This window comes from Felis catus, chromosome F2, assembly GCF_018350175.1.
Source record: "Felis catus isolate Fca126 chromosome F2, F.catus_Fca126_mat1.0, whole genome shotgun sequence".
Taxonomy (NCBI): Eukaryota; Metazoa; Chordata; class Mammalia; order Carnivora; family Felidae; genus Felis; species Felis catus.
Window position 1 is genome coordinate 62,807,417 of NC_058385.1, and position 19,188 is coordinate 62,826,604.

At 37.8% G+C, this 19,188-nt stretch overlaps 1 long non-coding RNA gene across 6 annotated transcripts in view; it reads left to right on the forward strand.

Annotated features, from left to right (window-relative positions):
- The window catches only part of LOC109496181, a 255,448-nt gene that overhangs the window by 217,040 nt on the left and 19,220 nt on the right, over positions 1-19,188 (forward strand). The window contains exon 10 of one of the 6 annotated variants that reach the window (XR_006592395.1): positions 4,430-4,615. The exons of the other annotated variants lie outside the window; for them this stretch is intronic. This is a non-coding gene — a long non-coding RNA (uncharacterized LOC109496181). The remainder of the gene's footprint in view (positions 1-4,429; positions 4,616-19,188) is intronic. 6 annotated transcript variants of the gene reach the window in all.

Genomic DNA, 19,188 nt, shown 5'->3' on the forward strand with positions numbered 1-19,188 from the left:
GGATCTTGTCTATTGGAGACAAGTTTGAGTAATAGAAACCTAATGAGCCTTTTCTCATCAGAAAGCTATGTCTACCTCAAAACAAAATGTATTTGTGAAGAGTCAATTATTTTTATGCTTTCTTGGCCAGACTTTGAGGCAATCAGTTAGCAACAGGAATTATAATTAGAACGTTGAGAGTATTGTTCTATTTTATGCCCATGGCAATTCTGCCACTTTCTTAGTAAGACATAGGTCTAAGCAGAAACACTGATGGAGAAACTTGTGCCTTTGGATTAATTTAGATATATGTACATGTTTTTTATTAAGTTGGAGTTCTTGTCCTTCTAAATGATTTTGTTAATTCATTTGGTGAAATCTGATCTATCTTCCATAGTGAAGAGAAATAGGACCATTTCCAAGAGATACAGTAGAGACCAGAGCCCCATATTTGTTTTAATCTCTGGTGATATATTGTGTGGGAACTGAGAAAATGCCACTGAGAAATCTTTACTTCCTAGAGTTGGCTTTGTATTTACCAACCTAATTCTGATTTAATATGGGAGTAAGATGAAAGTGAGGAATGGGAAAATGTTCTCATGGGAAGCTGAAAAAGAAAACAAAAGAAAATTCAGTTTGATATATGGCCATTAGCTACTGTTAATGAATCTATCCATTTAATGAGATACTGTTTAATTATGTATATTACTATAAGATAGAATTGGGAGGAGGGGTATCTTTACCACCACCCTCATTTCAGAGCTTACTACTTCTCCTGACAATTCGTATTCATTAGGTCTTAGAGAGAGGTTGGTATTAAATGATAATGGCAATTATAATCCTTAAACCCATGGCTCTCTTTTCCTAGGATTTATCTATTCAATCCAAGAAAAGAATAAGGAATGAGGTAAATATACTCACATAAATTCAAATTTATAAACTTTTTTTTGAGTGTTTACTATCAGCACTGAGTTAGGGACTGGATATGAAGAGGTGAATAAATCATCTTTTCTGTTCTTATGGATCTCAGAGTTTAATAGGAGGAAAAGACCATTTGTCACAGAAATCACTGCGCACTGTCTCAGGTCAGATTTCCTAAAAGCGTAGTCTGACATGGGGGTTTTTGTGTGAGTGATTAGCTGATGAGGTGTTTCCAGGAGAAGCCTGGAAGGAAATGAAGGAAGCAGATCTGAAAGGGGAGAAAGCTAGGCAGGCATGTGGGTTCAGCAGTCTCTAGCCCTGATCTCCACGGGAACTGCAGGGCATGAAAAATACCACAGACTCCTCCCACCTTGAATCAAGAGGTTGGCCCATGTATCCTTCAATCATCCAGTGCTTTGATGAGGGCTCTCCTCTTGGGCATTTCTGGGCTCCTATTGGCCAAAGAGAACCGTCTGGAGAAAGATTGCTATGGGCCATCAGCAGCTGAGACTGCCAGCAGCTGAGAGATAGGTGCATTGGCTCAGTAATGGCGGCCTGGTTCAGGCAGTATCTGCCACTGGATACAAAAATGAGTAGAATGTGGCTTTATGCCCAGGTAAGTCAGAGTCCCACTGTGTAGACTGGCATTAAATAAACAACTACAGTGCAATGTGACAAGTGTAATCATAAGAATTTGTACAAGATGGCTGGCGCAAGCCTGCAATTTTCTGTATGTTCATTGGCATTTTACTTCATTGTGCAAAATATTGGTGGAATTTTTTAAAGTAGCTCTATCTTTCTGGTGGTAAGAGTATGGGCATGGAAGTGTCTTCAGAGAAGATGATAACTGAGGTAGATTTATAAGCAATAGGCTTTGTGAATGAGATACTGGTGATTGGGGAATTACTAAAACTGCGATGTCTTAATCCATGACCCTGAATTACATCTCAGTGGGAACTCTTTTTCAACCCTATTTCCAGTCCATCCCATAATGGTATAATTAAGCATGTATATATAGATACTTATATATGTTTTAATATATTATAACTACATATTAGGTAAGTAATATAGATTATACTATGTTATATATTTCATAAATTATATTATTATAAGATATAAGTATTATCTGTTAAATAAATATATGAATAACAGTAAACATAATCTAAATAATATAAATATAAACATGTTACATTGTATTATGTAATAGGTACATATTATATTATATTATATTCATTATATTACATTCTATTACATTATTATATTAAGTTAGACTTTAAGAAAGGAATAAGATCAAATTTTAAGGAAGCAGGCCACTTATAATACAATGATAAGAGCCTTTCTACTATAGTAAACACATGGTGATAGTATTCTCTTTTGGAACTAGGAAGGAAGCTACCGATACGAATCAAGATTTGTTGAAAGATAGATACACTTTTAATAATGGAGTTGCCCTGTCAAGTAAAATGATTGAGATATGTTTTCATAAGACCCTTTTCCAAAGGTAGTCTACAATATCCAGTGATCTTTTCATTTTGTGAAACCATTGTTTTATTTGATAAAAGTAATGTTGGCTGTAGGCTTGTAGAACCTCCAGGGAAAACAGGCTCGACCCAGAACTGGGAACATCTCTAATTGGTTCCAGGTTTTCATTTCTTGTGCTGTACTCCTCCAAAATTGGTGGTACTAAATAAAAGTGATGTTTCAGTGTATGCACTACTCACACAAATATCCATGTTTTAAGAACACAATAGAATTCAGTGAGATTTCTTTGTATGTGTGGCTCAGTATCATTTTCTATGACCTCTTTATTCATTTTAGATCCCAGACTATAATGCTTGGCTTCGAGGTTGACAAACTGGCAGACCATCTATTTGTGTTCGTTATTTATTACTTGAGATTTTCATATTTCGTATCCTGTTTTAATGGTCATCCCAATATATTCCCAGAATTTTCTTGTACTTTGTAACCAGAAAATGAACGTTTCATTTAAAAACAAAAGGAGAAAAGAAACTTTCTGTGACCTCCATAATTACCTTCTACATTTACTTATTTCTCTTTTCACGTGAACATATTAAAAAATTGCTTGTACGTCTGATATTCTATTCAAGAAACAAAGTTACATTGTCTAAGTATTGTGTTCATTCCACCGTGTTTGATGGCTTGAGTGGTAGAGGATCATAGAGAGAAGAAATTTCTTGTAAGGAGAAATGTGAGGGGAGAGAATAAGGGAAACACAAATACAGGTGCACTGACACACTTACACAACACCACCACCACTACCACTCATGGGTAAATGACTCTCAGACTGTTAAATGGCCTGATTTAAGTACTATGGAGCTTGGCATCAATATGACTTTTACTTTTGTAACAACTTCTAGAACAAAGCTACATTAGGATGTATTGGCAATTTATGTCTCTCTGAATTTTGTTACTTATTCTTTACTCCAACAAGGGAATACATGTGGTCATATTGAAATATAATAAGAACAGACACATAGAGAAGAAAATTGATCCTTTTATTTGCGTACTTCCTGTAGGGGCAAGTGATTAGCGTGAATTTGGGGAGCTATGCCTTTCAAGGCTGTGTGACTCTATAGGCAAAGTGGAAATTTGAAGTAAGCATCTAGGTAGTTTATGGGAGATGGTAGAAAGAGTCCTTACAAGGAAATTCTTTCTTAGCTAAATTGGCAATTAAAGAAAAGCCTTATTAACCTACTTGGATATCTGGATATGTCCGTTGCACTAACACTGCTTAGACCCAACTCTGTAACCTCTACGGCAATAATTCCTCTGTGGGGCCACTAAATTAAATCAGAACAGGCCTTGAATTGGATTGTCTCTCTTTTTTATCTTAATATTTTGGTTTTAAATATGAGAAAACAGGTATTTGAAGGTTTCATCATCTTGCGTTGGTTATTCCTGGTTAGCTTAGTCCTGTAGGGATGCAGAGCAGCTTTTAAGGCTCTTTCTGGTCTGGTTTTCCCTTAGTGAGTGCCTCCACGTGGTTTGGGTAAGATAGCACTCCCCTCTCCACCCTCTTACCCACCCCAGACCCTTGAGGAGGTCCCAACACCTACATCACCAACCAAAGCACTCAGCCTCAGTGTCAGGATGGGCACAGGATTTAAAAGTGGGCCAAACCATAGGTATTCCTGTCCTTGCAACCAGACTACACAATTAATACTTTTTCTTGGAAGATAAAGGGGATTTCTCTTTTCTCTTGGTTTTAATTCCTAAGTACTTACAAACCAGACAGCCAAAGAAAAAAGACACTTTTGTATTCTCATTCTGTTTATTAAAACATTAATATGTCAGGAGCCATGCTCACTGCATTTGGTTCATCATCTCATATAATTTCTACAGTAATACTTGGAGGTAGGTACTCGTATTATCCCCATCTACTCATGAGAAGTGGAAACTTAGATATACTGCTTTTTGAAGGTCACATGCTAATAAATAAATGAGAGTTAGTCTTGAACCTGTTTAGTCTGACCTGACATGCTCTTAACCTCTACCCCATTTCCTGTAGGCATTCTATTAAGCAAAAGGAAAGTCTACGTTTAACATTTTTGCAAACATCAAAAAAAAATTATGTATTTAGAATAGAGGAATGAGGAGAAGTTGGAGAAGTATGCCCTAGAGAACCATAGAGTCAGAGGGACTATAGTCTCTCAGCGACTGAGAACGGAGCATCTTGAATGGTGCTGGGACAGAGGTGGGTACTACTCAGGTAAGCTGAATCCTACCTAAGTACTTGCCAGGCTAAATCTACAACTTGAAGCAGCCTGGAGGTATCACATCACCTTCAATGGGAGTGCCATATTGTAGACTATTCCAAAGCTTAGTAGAGCTACGTAATGAGTTTGGCTTGGTATCCTGTTGTTTCTTGTTTGTTTATTAATTAATTCATCTGTTTATTCAGTCATTGCCAGTATTAGATGTCTAAGATATACCAAGGTACCTGATTCCAAGGAACTCTTAATCTAGAGCAGGAGATGGGTGAGTTAAAAACAAATTATAATGAAGGAATAAATGTTCAACAATTTTAGTAGGAAGAAAAAAGAAGGGAAAGAAATTATAATAGAGTAGATTTGGGGACTGTACCTGTACTGGAATGTACAATTGAGCCAAGAAAGATGCTTCTAATATTTACTCTTATTAATTTTATTTATTTAATTATGGATGAATTTAATTCTGGAAATGTTCCCAGATGCCTTTCCCTGGTGGGAAACACAACAGTTTTATAAATAGCAACCTTTCCCTCATAAGCTAGGAGGAAGCCATCTAAATTTTTCAGTGCCTCTGCTAGCGGCTACATTTAAAGGATTTTATGCTGGAGTATTTTGATATAATTGGGAAAAATATGAGGAATCAGATCCACTCAAGTTCTAGTTCAACTTAATTGCTTACTAAGTGTATGATATTGTGTAAATTATTAAACAACTCTGAGCCCAGTTTTTTTAACCATAACATGGGTATGCATATGGAAAATTTAAATGAGTGTATAAATATAGAGTGCACCTCATGTTAGTATTCACTTGCTCAACAAATGTTCATTTTCTTCCTTCTGTGTCTTCTCAGCTTCTGTTTTCTCATTTATCGTGTTGGGATAACAGTACTTCCTCATAGGACTGATCGTTCAATGAAAGGATATACATAAAAAAATGGTTGGCACATACTAGGTGCTCAATAAATGTCAAATCCCCTTGCCTTTTCTCTTACGTTTTTGAAAATGTAAATGGTTTCTTATCTTCATTGGCAAAGATAACTTCTCTGATAAATTCTAAGAAGAAAAGAAATCTTACGTATATGAATAATTACATTCTGGATTCAGGGTCACTTTTAGCTCTCCACTTTGCCTGGAAGGACACAATAAAAACATAAAGACAAAGTTGGAGACAGGTCAGAAAGACATATAATATACAATGGTACTAGTTAAAACTTTCAGTAAGATGATCTGTCTCTATAGATATACATATACATATAGATGTATACTCAATGGCTTGATAATTTTTATTCTTTTTTCTCTTTTTTAGTGTCTATTTAATTTTGAGAGAGAGAGCAAGCCAGGGAGGGGCAGAGAGAGAGAGAGGGGGAGACACAGAATCTGAAGTGGGCTCCAGGCTCTGAGCTGTCAGCATAGAGACTGATGTGGGGCTCAAACTCAGGTCAGATCATGACCTGAGCTGAAGTCGACACTTAACTGACTGAACCACCCAAGCACTCCTGACAATTTTTATTCCAAACTTATCAAAATAAAAGGAGGGGTGCCTGAGTGGCTCAATCAGTTAAGCATCAGACTCTTGGTTTCAGCTCAGGTCTTGATCTCACTGTCATGAGATTCAGCCCCATTTTGGGCTCTGAGCTGAGCATGGAACCTGCTTAGGATTCTCTCCCTCTTTCCCTCTGTCCCTCCCCCACTTTTGTTTGCACATGTGCTCACTCTCTCTTTCTAAAAAAAATTAAAAAAATAAAAAGATAAAAGCAATGCTTTGGAATCATACATAGTACAAAGAAAAAGCAGTTGCCTTATTTGTGCTATGGAAAAAGTGATTTAGAAATAACATTTTTTAGGGAAGCCTGTGTGGCTCAGTTGGTTGAGCATCAAGCTTCCATTTGAGTCATGATCTCAGGATTCGTGAGTTTGAACCCTGTATTGGGCTCTGCACTGATGGTGCAGAGCCTGCTTGAGATTCTCTCTCTCTCCCTCTCTCTCTCTGCCCCTCCCACGCTCTCTCTCTCTCTCACACACACAATAAATAAACTTAAAAAAAAAGTCAACAACTCCTCAAAAAGCCTACAGATATCTGAGTGCAGTTGTTAGAAAAACAGAAAAGAAATAACATTTTTATTCATCTGTCACATATATTTTTGTAATATTGGGCCCAATCCTTGTAGTTGATAGTCTGGTTACTTAGAAGCCCTCTCCTTGCTGAAAAGTAGTTTTTTACTCTAAATCCATTCTATTTTCATTTATGCTGGAAAGATGAATAATGCAGCGTTCAATTGTTTTTTTTCCTGATTTAATACTAGCATAGGAATTCTTCTCTAGAATAATATCAATTAAAATTCTCTGTGGCAAATGTGGGCTGTGGACCTGGTCAAAAGGCATAAACTCCCAACCCACCTTGTGATTGTTTTAGTAGAGATTTCCAGGCGTTACTTCAAATGATTTCAGCCATGCATTGCAGGTAATGAGGGAGACATAATTTCATACCCAGCTTCTTAACTCCTTGGCTGCTGTTGAAGGTAGCTTTATTTTTCATTTGGTGGGCTGGAACATCCTCTCAGATTAGAGAGAAGGCAGCCCTTTGTACTCTGTAAGCACACCCCTGTCAGGAGTGAGTAATAATAGCATGGACTCTGATTTTTATAGTCATTTTTATTTCTACTTTAAGGAACAAGTTCTTCTTCATCACATTTGTAAGCAGAAGCATAATGGCTCTTGCTAAAAGTGAAAGCATGAACAATATCAGCAAAGATGACTGAAATATATACATTTAAGTCTAATTCTATTTGATTTCTTTCCGAATACATTTCAAGTTTCTACTTTTGTATACAAAAGAGTATGTTCAATGCAGATATGTTGATTTAAGTTTGTCAACATCCAGTATCCATATTGGTCCACCAATATTGAATGTACTCTCCCGGTTTTCTGCAATTCAGCTATTCATGAATAACTTTGATTTCCTTCTGGCTTCTTATTGTTACCCATAACATGTTAGAATGTTAGAGCTATATCACATTCTTGGAATATATTTGCTTAAGTAAAAGCTAATTTCATGAGGGAAATCTCCTGTTAAGATTGCAAGAATACCTCAAAGAAACAGAAAAAGAATGTTTTGTGAAAGAGCTAGGCTCTTTCCTTCCTATCAGAATGATCTAAAATTGACTGGTGTGACAGGTATATTGCAGTATGTCTTCCAATGGTCCCTGCCTCCTGGCAGTCACACCCTCTTCCTATCCCTTCCCATTGAATGTGGGCTTGCCTAGTGACTTCTAACCATTAGAATAAGAAAAAAATATATAGCTTGTCACTTCTTTAATTGGGTGACATAAAATTTTGACTTCCATCTTGCTAGCAGATTCTCTCTATTGCCTTCTCAATTTGCATACTGCCAAGTAGGAAGGCGCATGTGGCAAGGAATTCAAGAATGTTTCTAGCCAATAGCCAGCTGTAAACAGGCCCTCAGTCCAATAACTGCTGGAAAATTGAATTTTTCCAAGACTGTGAGTGTGGAAGTGGATCCTTTCCCAGTCAAGTCTTCAGATGAGACCACAGCCCTGATCAAACCTTGATTGAAGTCGTGTTCACTGCAGCACTAGTCAGAATAGTCAAGATGTGGAAACAACCCAAATGTCCACTGACAGATGAATAAAGAATATGTGGTATAATGTACAATGGAATGTTATTCAGCCTTAACTTAAAAAAGAAGAAAATCCTGAAATATGCTACAACACAGATGTACCTACAGGTTGTTATGCTAAGTGAAATGAGCCAGTCCTAGAAGGACAAATACTTTATCATTCTACTTATATGAGATATCTAAAATAGCCAAGCCCATGGAAAACAGAGAGTAGAATGGTGATTGCTAAGGCTTTAGAGAAGGGGAAATGGGGAGTTGTTTAATGGGTATAAAGTTTCAGTTATGGAAGGTGAATAAATTCTAGAAATCTGCTGTACAACATCATGCCTATAGTTAATAATACTATACTGTACAGCCAAACACTTGTTAAAAGGGTAGATCTCATGTTAAATATTCTTTCTACAAGAAAGAAAGAAAGAAAGAAAGAAAGAAAGAAAGAAAGAAAGAAAGAAAGAAAGAAAGAAAGAAAAAGAAAGTATATTGTCAAGGGATTACTCTGGGGGTAAGTAGAACAATGGGAAATTGAATGGAACAAGCACTTCAGTCATTTTGCCCAGGGGCTGAGGTAGCTCAGGGACTATGTATGCACTCCACAGTTATTCGTTGATTAAGAGTTGTTAGAGGAAGGTAGAAGGCTTCTAGACTTTCCCACATGTGAATAGAAGGGGTTTCCTGGTCAGAGGAAAACCTCAGGTAAAAAGTCATAGGTGCTGCCAGTTGGAAGCTAACTAAGCATGCATGGGTGTGGTTAAGTGCTGAGAGGATACAGGCAGGGTATTAATGGTATCTGGCTCATTTTAGTTACAACTCTTATGACTCTTGCTCCATTTTATAAAGGAGGAAACTGAGCGAAGAGGGGTGGAATCCTTGCCAAGTCCCTCAGTTTTTCTGGAGCAGAGCTGCAATTAAAAACCCAGTGACACTATGAAATAATACTTATCGTATAGGATTGTCATGAGGGTTAACTGCACACAAACGTACCTAGCAAGTAGTGAGCACACAGGAAATAACAGGCATTCCATAATTGTCATAGTCTCGTATGCCTGGAGTTTTCCAGCAAGAGACCGGACAACATAGCACATGAGGACCCAGAGTTGGGGACCTATGTCCTAATCTCAGCAATACCAGCAAATAGCAATGATCTGGTACACTGCAATAAATCTACTCTTTTTTGTGTGTGCAGTGGTAAAAACATACTGAAAAAGTTACTGTTCTTCCTTTTAAATACAATTTTAATGATAAAAGAAAATAATAACTTTACTTAAAAATCTCAAAAATAATGATAAATTAAGTGACACAAATTCTTTTGTGTGACTATTAACATTTTTGTCCACTCCCTTTTATTTCTCTTTCACACACACACACACACACACACACACACACACACACACACCTATTTTTACCTGGTTGTTATCATAGTTTATGTATATTTCTGTATACAATATTTTAATACAAGTTAGAATAATGTAAGAAAGCAATGGTCTCCATATACCATTTCCAATTGAGCGTGTTACCAAATTTTTAAAACTTTTTGTCTGACTGATAAAAAGTGTACTTCAGTGTAATTTCTCTTACTAGTAAGATTGAATATCTTTGCATATGTTTAAGACTCATCGTTCTTTTCTTTCCTTAATGATAATGCATTTTCCATTGAGGTAGGCAGAGTTCTAGGATGAGAATTCAGCTCACCTGACAACTCGATTTGAACCTTGTGAAGCCTTGAGCAGAGAACCCAGCTTTATCGGGAGAGACTTCTGATCTCTACAACAATGAGAGAATAAATGATGTCTCATGCCACTAAGTTTGTGTTCATCTATCACACAGCAGTAGAAAAGTAGTGTATCCAGGCTTCTCCATAACTTCCCTATTTATTTTTAATATCATCGCAGAAGATGCCATCAGTGGCACCCGACATAACTATTTTCTTACGGTTGAACGTTTAGTTTGCCTTAATTTTTTGCTATTGTAAGTACTGCGGCGACAAACAGGTTCATGCACATAGCTTTACCCATTTTTTATCATTTAATGTTTATTTTATCTTTTATATCAAACAGATAATATATTACTGGTGTCAAAATTCAAATGTATAAAATGATAAAAACAATGAAGAATTTTCTTCTCACTTCCATGCCTTGGCTATACATTTTTCTAGGCCCCAAACAATCTAAGTATTCAATTATTTTGACTCCTTCTAGAGGTATAGCATACCTCTAGCATATGATATGGTATGATAGCATACCACATCCACTGCTCTGTACCTTGCTTTTTCACTAAGCAATATATTTTGAAGATTCGTCTATATCAGCACCTAAAAGTCTCTGTAGCCAAATAGCATTGTATTTGTGTAAATGTACCGTAATTGACTTAACATTTTTGTTATTTAACCATAATGTTATTTACCCATAAATACGCAATAATTTATTCTGTTGTATAAATGTACCGTAATTTATTGATTGATGAACACCTATGGGTTTTTTTTTGGAATTTTGTCCCTGGTCATCATGAAAGATAATATGGAATAAATAACCATTAGGACAACCAGAAAAGCTAGCTAAATGTTAAAAAAAAAAAAAAAAATGTCTACCTGAAGATAGTAGAGGGTTAAAAAGAGAGTCAGGAATTATTTGGTTAGGAGCTGAGGGGAATGGAAATCCAGGACTGTGAGTGAGCCCAGCCTCTGAGGGTGCTTTATACCTGAACGAAAAAAATGCTGAGGACTTCATGACAACCTCATGCGATGAGAAGGAGTTATGGACACTCCAAGGTGACCTCTCAACTTTGGGCTGAGACTGCAAAGGGATGAACCTGAGGAATGAATGAACCACAAGTGACAAGCCCTCATGGGGACTGATCACATCTTCCTAATTCTGAAATTGGATTGAGATGATTCAAGATTGCTAATAGCTCTTGGTGGAAGCAAAGGTAAATCTTCTCTGTTGGAATAGAACCGCAGATGGCTTCCCATTATTTTTAGAAACAGTTTTACAAATAGAAAGTCCCGGCCACCCAAACCAACCAAGAAAGCCAAAGAAAGCCAAAGAAAAATTAATAGAAACAATAGGAAATAAACACAGATCCAGAGGGGTCCCAGAAATTCAGAGACTAACTTGAAAATCAACATTGTTACCATGCCCAAGGCAATAAAGAGAAAAAATTTTCAGTGGAGTATTGGACAAAACATTGTTTTCAATCTTTTGCTCTTATAAATACGGCAACAGTGAATATACTTGTGCAAGTATATTTGTAGAGGAATATGTAGATGTGCTATTTCTGTGTCAAAAATACTTGGCAGTTGTAATTTTGATAGCTACTGATGAATTGGCCTCCCTAGAGGTGCCACCAGTTTACATTCCCGCCATCAGCGTAGGAAAGTGGCTGTTCCCACATTCTTCACAACCCATGTAGTAACACGTTTTTAACGTATTTCCTAATATGATGAGTGGGAATGGTATCTCACTGTAATTTGTATTTGCATTTATCGTCTTAGAAGTTTGAACATAATTACATATGTTTAAGGGTTATTATTTTTTCTTGAAATACCCCTTTAATTTTTCTATTGGATTGTTGATCTTTTAATGTTTATGGGAGTTTGGTTATTTTTTTACTATATATTAGGGAAGTGGGTCCTCATTTCCTAAGATATAAATTGCAAATATTTTCTCACTTTGCCCTTGAGAATTCTGATTTTGGCTACTGTGGGCTTTGCTATGCCAAAATTTTTCATTGTCAATTTTTCACATTTTTTTTGTTTCATTACATCTGGTGTGGGTTTTTTTGGTTTGTTTTTTTGTTTTGTTTTGTTTTTGATCATGTTTTAGAAGACCTTTTCCTCTTAGAGACTATTTATCAAAAATCACTACGATGTTTTCTTGTACTCTTAAATTTCATTTTTAAATTATACTGTTGATCCAACTAGTCTTTTCTTTCAGACAGCCATCTGGTTATTCTGTACCATTTGTTGAATAATCTTTCTATTCCTTACTGATTTGAAGACACTTTGATCTTATACTTAATCCCTGTGTACATCTGGGACCATTTATTTGAGTTGTTTTCTGTTTCCCGGGTGTGTCTATTCATGTAGCTATGATCTATGATCTATGATCTTTCCAAATCATTTTGCTTTATACAGTATTTTAACATTAAGGGTTGTCCCTTCTCAATATTCTTCCTTTTTAGAATTTACTTGGATGTTATTATTTATTCACTTGTATTGGCTTTGAAATCAGCTCTTTGTTTCTCAAATAAGCCTGTTGGTATATTCAGTAAAATGGCACTACACATATAGATTGATTTAGAAAGAATTGACATAGGTTTTCTCCATCCAGAATCATGGCATGCCTTGTCATTTGAACACATTTTCTCTTTGTCTCTCAGAAGAATGTTACTGTTTTCTTTATCTAGATCTTAAACACTAATGGTAAGTTTGTTTTTGTCATTCCATTGTGGATGGAGTCTTTTTTCTTTATACCCACAAACTAGTGTTGATTCTAACTGAAGGGCTACTAATTTATAGATTTGAAATGTGCACCCTGTTTTCTTGGCAAATTTATTTGTTCTTTGTAATAAAAAAATTACCGGGGCACCTGGGTGGCTCAGTCTGTTGAGTGTTCAACTCTTGATTTCAGCTCAAGTCATCCCAGGGTCATGGGACTGAGCCCCATGTTTGGCTCTGGGCTGAGCATGGAGTCTACTTAAGATTCTCTCTCTCTCTCTCTCTCTCTCTCTCTCTCTCTCTCTCTCCCTCCCTCTGCCCCTCTCCTCTGTTCATGCTTTTGTGCTCTCTAAAATAAATATATTTTTTTAATTATCCCAAAAAAACCTACAAAAAATGAAAAAAACTTTTTCAGTTTCTCTTTGGTTTTTCAAATATACAATAAAATAATAAATACAACATTTTTAATTTTTACACCTTTAATTTTTCTTTTGCTTAATTATATTGGATTATACTTGCAGAATTAAAGTTAAATAGCTGTGCTGATCATTATTTATCCTGAATAATGACAAAAACGGAGCTGCTGGTTCAAGTGAAATACATCTTTTATTATTTTGGTTTTAATTTACCTTAATTTTATTACTAGCAAGTTCTAACATTTTCTTTTCATTTAATTTTTTCTGTTGGACCTCCTGTATTGGGCTTGAGTTGATCACATTGCTTAGTTCATGGAACTTTGTCATCTATGGGCCATGTGGGCTCCCTCTTATTTTAAACTTATTTGTTCCCGGTTATCACTATTGTTATTCCATATTCCTAACCCCTTCCCATGATAGGTTGCCAATCATCACGTATTTAAAGTGGGTTGCTTTGTTTTTTATTGTGTATGTTATTGAAAAAGATCATTTGTTTCATGTACATATATGATTCATTTACGTAAGTGGTTTTGTATCATGTGTCTCAATAAGTACTGTTGCTGTGTGAACATCTGATTTGTAGCTTGTACTGCAATACGAAATTTCCTAGGGTCTGTGTGTCATATTTTACCTATTCATGCTCCAACAGATGGATGTTCAGATTGCCTCTGACTCGCTGCTAAATTCTCTTCGTTTCTCCTATGTTATGGAAGAACTTCTTTGGGGTATTCATTCAGGATCTTGGGTTATATGCCTATAAAGCCATTAATGCCTTTTGGGTCTTTAGAGTGGCAGCACCAGCCTGTCCTCCTATGAACAGGGCCTGAGAGCTCTTTTACCCCTCGTCCACTCCCTACCAACACCCATACGAAAGGTTTTCTATATGCTTATCCCTTGTGTGTTCATTTCTCCTGTGTAATGATTGTTCATATGTTTTTGTAAGTATTCATTTTTAATGTATCTCACATATTCTTTGTAAAAAAGCTATACCAATTTCACCTTATTGCTAGGGAAGTTTCTTGATATTTATGTTTGAAAGATTTGTTGTTTTTTTTAAATTTTTTTAACATGTATTTATTTTTGAGAGGGAGAGACAGTGCAAGCTGGAGAAGGGCAGAGAGAGAGGGAGACACAGAATCTGAAGCAGCCTCCAGGCTCTGAGCCGTCAGCACAGAGCCCGACGCGGGGCTCAAACTCACAAATGGTGAGATCGTCAGCTGAGCTGAAGTCGGCCACTTAACTGACTGAGCCACCCAGGCACCCCTATGTTTGAAAGATTTGTGATGTTCCTTCAAGCCTTACAATTTGGTGATTTAAAAGGCATTTAAAAATTATTTCTATCAGGAGTTTCTACTTTTTGTAAGAGGGGTTTAATTTTTCCACAAGCTGCTTGTCTAAATATAACAGAGAAGTAGCTGAGAATTCTAAAAAAAAAAAAAAAAAAAATACTAGAACAGGGATGAGGAGGGGCCAGGAAGTCACTGGAGGCACAGCAATCATTTTAGAAATATATTTACTCACTCATTTAACAAACAATTACTAAACTTATTATGAGCTGGGCACTGTAATAAATGTTGATGATACAGAGATGAGTAAGACAGTCACCTCCCTTAAAAAACACATGTCCGGTGGAGGAGAGAGCTGCGTAAAAACAGATTAATTGCAAGAATTACTACAGAAACATTAGCAAAGCCATGGGGACACAGGTTTCTTCCATTATGTGACTCAGGTTTTCCAGTATTAAATTAATGTGTTTATTATATTGATGACACATTTTCAGAGTCATATTAGGGGAGAGAAAATAAAAGAAATAGAGATGAATCCACTGATTGTTGTATTTAGTCAACAAATATTTACTGAATGACTCATTTTGTCATTGGGCCATGTATCAGGGATATAGAAGTGAGCAAATGTTAAATGATAACAAAAAATTATTGTCTGATTTTAAAGTTCTCCAGAGCTTTGTGCACTATGATTCATATAGCACGTTGAGCCAGAATATTTAACATATTACTTAGTCATCTATGTTGAATGTCAGAGATCATAATACACGTGTGTACATGGGAGTAAGCACTTCAGTTTTGTTGGTTGTAGGTACGTAATGCTACGTCCATCTTGTTTTACTAAGAATGAACAAAGGTGCATTAAAAGGAAGAAATGTTTCCATAAGGCAGGCGATTCTGCTTGCACGGATAGTGACCTGACCTCTTCAGGACGTCCTCAGGCAGAGATGTAATGCATGAAGTCAGTCTTCTTCAGGAATTTTCCACCACTACCCCAGGCAGAGGGATGCCTTCTATGTAAGGAAGCTGGGTGCGTGCAAGTTCAATGGTATGTGACAGCAGAGGTTGGTTGTGAAAAGTCCGTGAAGAATTCTAAAAGCTACAGGTGATATAAATTTTAAAACTAGATATAGTCATTTTATTTCTAAGGCAATAGTGGGGTTCTTTGAAGCCCGGAGAGTCTAGAGAAGAACAATTTTCAACTATTCTTTCTTTAAATCCCCTTGAGGAAATATATCGGACCCTGAGGTAGCCTCCCATCATCCGTTCCCTGACTATGGAATAGCCCAAGGTTTAGATGTGACTGACTCCATCCCCAGATTAACTGTGATAATCCCATCCTCCTTTCCATGTTGATTGGTTCATTGGCAGCCAGAGAGGCCTTAGTGGAGGAGGAGAATCGAGCTAGACTTTGAAGACAGAGTAGCATTTTGATAAGTGGACAGCAAATTACAGGCAAAAGTGAAGAAACAGGAATATGCAAAGTTTGCTTAGGGATGGTGAGTAAACCTTTTTTAACTAGAGCAAAATGTTATACTGTCTTTATCTCTCAGAGCTGCCCAGGTGATTAAACTCAATTCTTGCATTCAGTAAACAATTATTGAATGGTACATAGGGTAGTACTAAGTAATAGACAGGCTTCAAAGGAAGTTGCCTCAAGGTTGAGAAACCCCACAATAAGGTAAACCCATTGGTTTTAGAACTAAAAAGGCCTAAGACATCATGTAACACAATCCATTCATTTTCAAGTACAGACTGAGGCCCAGATAGCTTAAGTGAGTGGAAGCAGCAAAGTACACAGGGAAAAGAACAAGTTGTCAGAGTCATTTAAACTCTTTTACTTTAATTTCCATCACCAGGCAAGTGGCAGTAATAGCACAAGAAGCTGTCCTCGCTATCCAGGGAAACAACATAAGCAAAGCGTCAGACGCAAAATAGATACTAAGTAAATATTCTCTTTCATTTTCTTTCTTCCCTTTATTGATAGCAACACAGAAATCCTATAGCAGAGTTAGGAATAACTCTGCTTGACTCCCAGGACACCTCCCTCCTGCACAGGACAACAGTCCATTATTAGAAATCCCATGGGAAGGAACAACAGAGGCCTCTGACTTTCTCCAAAGAGGAGGAGCTATCTTCAAAAACTCTTATCTAGTTGTCTTATGTACCAAGCTCATTCTCTTCTCCAGACCTGTGAACACCTTGATTCTGAATCCTCACTCCTGTGGGAATGCTTTTCTTCCTCCTTTCCATCAATCCAAATCCTCTCATTCATTCATTTATTCATTCAGACATTCAGTCTTCATGGAATCAGGGAGTCATTAGACCTCTACTGAGCCCTTATTTTGTGGCAGGCATTGGGATAGGAGCTGAGGTAACAGCACCAGAGAGAAGAGGCTGCCTTCAAGGAGTCTAGCTGGGGCACAGTCTACTTCAAGCACAGACATGCTCATTCTAGGGAAGTTAAGGGATGATGTTATAGAAGTATGGACATGATATCTTAAGAACATTGGACAGGGAAAACTAGGTGTGCCTGAAAGGTCTCTGCCATTATTCTACTGCAATTACATATCCATCATTTTCTTGTCTGCCTCCAATTACACATAAAGATGGCCACACACAATTGAGCCCATAGGTACATATACTGCTCAGTACATATCAGTGTAGTGATATCAGGATGTGAATAGGTATAAGGTGTGTATCTAGCCAGGAAGGACCAAGGCAATCCAATCAAGGGACCTCAGGTTTATCTAGAAAAGCAAGGAGTCATGCCCAGGGGTAGAGGATGGATAATTCCATCATTAACAAACTTTAGTAAGGGCCTACTGCAGTGTTTCTAAATCTTGGTGGCACATAGAATTATCGGGGGGTGGGGGGGCATTTGAAAAATACAGATACCCGAACCATATCCTAGACTTGTGGAAGCAGGATCTTTTGGGATGAAGCACAAGCATATGGGTGTGACATGTGGTTGATTCTGATGATTAATTAGCAGGGGTTGGGAAGCACTGGTCTATCTGGTGCCAGACATTTGCGGAACACTGAGAACGCACAAGCAGTCCTATTCATGCCTTAGAAGACAAGTCTCTGTCCTAGAAAAACTAAGTCAGGTGGGAGAGACAGGCAAGCAAAGGTACACAATCAAGCAGATAAGCTCTTCGATAGAGACAGGTACGAAGTGATGTTGGAACTGAGATGAGGAGGACCAGTATGCTTCTGGGAAGTGGGGGAAGCTCAGTAATGTTGCATTTGAGATGAGATACAAAGGATGTGCAGGAATCTCCCAAATAAGAAGGTGTGGGAGGCTATCCCAGGCCTAGGACTGAGCTTCTAGTTCCCACTGGGCTTAGCCACCAGTCAGATGATGTGGAGGGACTTCTGAGGGAGAAGGATCAGGGCGCATACATCCTGGGACTGGGCTCTTAGGTGTGTCTGAGGTGAAGATGGTGATGTCATGGATTGCATTAATGATTTATAGCTGTTTCATATACCATTTTTATTTCTTTCAATCAGACCTTTATACCTAGGAAACAGTCATAAACAGAACTTGCAGTGGGAATACTCAAGAAGGGCAACAATTCCCTCAAATTTGAAAACAAAGAAAAGCTTTTCGTGTTAAGTCTAAAAAATTCAATGGTGAGATCATAAAAAAGGGGGAAGGGCAGAAAGGGGTGGGGTCATTCTGCAAGGGCACGGCCTGGACATAGGAGCAAGGTTTTCACCTAGGAATTTCAAGTTCAGAGTGGCTGGGGCAAAGCACGGGGGGGGGGAAGGCTGTGTCCGTGGATAAGGTGGGGGAGGAAGGTGTGCTCTGAGCTCTTGAAGGCTTCTGATGCTCTGCTGTAGGGTAGACTTGACCCAGTTCGCACTGGGGAATCCTGGTTATTTTATGTAGGACGGTGTTAGGGTCATTATTCCTTTTCTGAAAGGTCATTCTGAGCATGTGTATATTTTCTTTCTCCAACAGAATTGTAAGCATGCAGTCAACAGGAATCATATCTTGACTTTTTTTTTTTTTTTTTTTTGGTATCACCAACAGTGTTTAGCAGAGCAGGGGACACATGTTGAGATGTCAGTAGTTAATGGATTCATTAATTATTTGAGCAGCACAATCCCATACGCAAGTGAATGTTGTAATATGGCTATTACAACCCATGTGGTGCTTGCTCTTTAGAGATCTCAAGCAATCTTAAGCTGGGATTCTTAATTTTAACATGCACACAAATCACCTGGGGATCTTGTTCAATGTGATTCTGATTTATTATGTCTTTGGTGGGGCCTGAGATCTTGCATTTCTAACAAGCTTCCAGATGCTTCTGCTGATGACAATTTGGATTTCTATATTTTGAGTGGTAGGGATCTTGAGATTCCACTGCCTTATTTGGAAAAGTTCCAGTAGTGGGGTCATCTGTGAACTGTGGAACATTCTACAGGGATTGTGGAAGTGAAGAGGCTTCCCCTTGAGAGGCCAAGACTCCAGACAGCTCCCTTGGGCCTGGTTCTGAAGGCAACCACATGTCTCTGAGGCCCCTGGGGTAGACATTGATATTGTTTGCCTTTAAAGAAGCATCTGGACGGGGCGCCTGGGTGGCTCAGTCGGTTGAGCATCTGACTTGGGCTCAGGTCATGACCTCACAGCTCGTGGGTTCGAGCCCCGTGTCGGGCTCTGTGCTGACAGCTCAGAGCCTGGAGCCTGCTTCTGCTTCTGTGTCTCCCTCTCTCTCTGCCCCTAACCCACTCACATTCTGTCTCTGTCTCTCTCAAAAATAAACATTAAAAAAAAATTTTTT